The 2,166-nt window shown below is 35.8% G+C and overlaps 1 protein-coding gene across 10 annotated transcripts in view; it reads left to right on the top strand.

The window, feature by feature from the left end:
* The window catches only part of Gas7 (growth arrest specific 7), a 235,109-nt gene that overhangs the window by 227,024 nt on the left and 5,919 nt on the right, over positions 1-2,166 (top strand). The window lies entirely within an intron of this gene.

Raw genomic sequence — 2,166 nt, 5'->3', positions numbered from 1 at the left:
GGGGGGGGGGCTGGAGGACTCATGGTCTCCCCAGCAATGCCTTTTTCTAACCTAAGGTCTGCATTTCTGACCAGGAAGTAGATAAATTCTTCCTTGTGCCAAGAGCTCAGGGCCCAGTCCCTGATTAAAGCCCACAGAAGTGCAGATCTTTATTCACCCATATAAGCTGCACCTTCTCCCCAGGGAGTGCTACTCTGAGGGCTGAGGTATAGCAGTGGCCCCTGCTTGCATTTTATTTAAATAACCACCAGATTTCAGGCTCTACCCCTTCCCCCAGTGTGCTGGTGTCTGCTGCCACCTAGTGGTCAAGGTTAGCCAGTACACAAGGAGGAAGGGAAAGGATGATTAGAAAAATGTTTAAAAACTCAATAGCTGTTTCTAAAAGAAATCAAGTTTCATAACAGGCAAGGGCAATGCATATTGCCTCTGGAATTAATCTGTGTGCTGTGAAATTATGGCCTGAATGATCTTTAGGTCACTTTCATCTCAATTTCTGGTGAAGCTGTTACAATTGATTTCATTATGAAATGAAGCAACCACCTTCCAGACATTTTGTAATAAAGTAGGGCAGAAATAACTGGAGCCAAAACTAATGTGGCATAAACATAATATTTAACATACAGATTCTTATAATGCATCACAGTAAATTACTAGAACCAGAAGCATTATTATAAATTTCTAATATATTTATTGGGAATGGAGCCCAGAGAGGAAAAAGTTGTACATAAATTAGTTTAATTTATTAAAAATAAAATTAAATAAATTAAATAAAATTAAAAATAATCAGCATATGAGAGTATAAAAATGTTAGTTGCCAAAAATAACCACCATCAATACTTCAGAGTGCTTTCACTTTTTAAATATTCAACTGTATATAAATTGGATTGTATTATACTCTGTATTCTGAACTGAAGTTAATACATCTTAGAAGTAGCCCATTTCATTTCCTCTAAATCTATTTATGCATCCATCTATGCATTTCAGATTTTTAAACAATTGCCCAATGTCTGACTATATCATTGTATCCAAATTGATTTCATCATTCCCCTAATTGATTTTTTTTATTTGTTTATTTATTTATTTTATATATATATATATGACAGCAGAATGCATTACAATTCATATTACACATACAGAGCACATTTTTTCATATCTCTGGTTGTATATAAAGTGTATTCACTCCAACTCGAGTCTTCATACATGTACTTTGGATAATGTATGTTCATCACATTCCACCATCATTTCTAACCCCCTACCCCCTACTTTCCCCTCCCACCCCTCTGCCCTATCTAGAGTTTGTCTATTCCTCCCATGCTCCCCCTCCCTACCCCACTATGAGTCACCCCTCTTATACCAGAGAAACATTCAGCATTTTGTGGGGGGGGGGGCGGATTGGCTAACTTCACTTAGCATTATCTTCTCCAATGTCATCCATCTACCTGCAAATGCCATGATTTTATTCTCTTTTATTGCTGAGTAATAGTCCATTGTGTATATATGCCACATTCTTTTTATGCATTCATCTATTGAAGGGCATCTAGGTTGGTTCCACAGTTTAGCTGTTGTGAATTGTGATGCTATAAACATGGATGTGGCTGTGACTCTGTAGTATGCTGTTTTTAAGGTCCTTTGGGTATAGACCCAGGAGAGGGCCCTAATTGATTTTTTAGGACTTTTAGATTGTTTCAGAGTGTTTACCAAGCCAGCAATGCTTATCAGAACTGTAAATTTGTTTATGTGTAAGACCAGATCTGCATATAGAGAGAATTTTGATGTTGGGTTGAAGGTTTTTCTTCATTTCAATGAATATTTCCAAATTGCTGACCAGAGAAGGTACTCACCTATAGTATCTCTGAGTACCTATTCCCTAAACCTTTGAGTATTGTATGCTTTGAAATCATTGGTGTGCCGCTGAAAAATGTTTTGCTTATTTTGCTTTTCTCTGATCAGGGTTGAACATTTAAAAATACAAATTATTTCTGACTTACTTTTCTGTGAACTAATTAACTTGTCTCCTCCTTTCTTTTTGAGGTCTTGTTCTTACTACTGATAAGAATTCTCTATAGAGATTAACCCTTTGAATCACAAATATTTGCCCTGGATTCTATTTTTATTTTTTCTTTCTTTCTTTCTTTTCTTTTTTTTTTTTTTTTTTTTTTTTTTTTT

Source organism: Marmota marmota, unplaced genomic scaffold (genome assembly GCF_001458135.2).
Source record: "Marmota marmota marmota unplaced genomic scaffold, marMar, whole genome shotgun sequence".
Lineage (NCBI taxonomy): Eukaryota > Metazoa > Chordata > Mammalia > Rodentia > Sciuridae > Marmota > Marmota marmota.
Note: the sequence above shows the minus strand (reverse complement) of the source record. Positions and strands in the feature narration are given on the sequence as shown.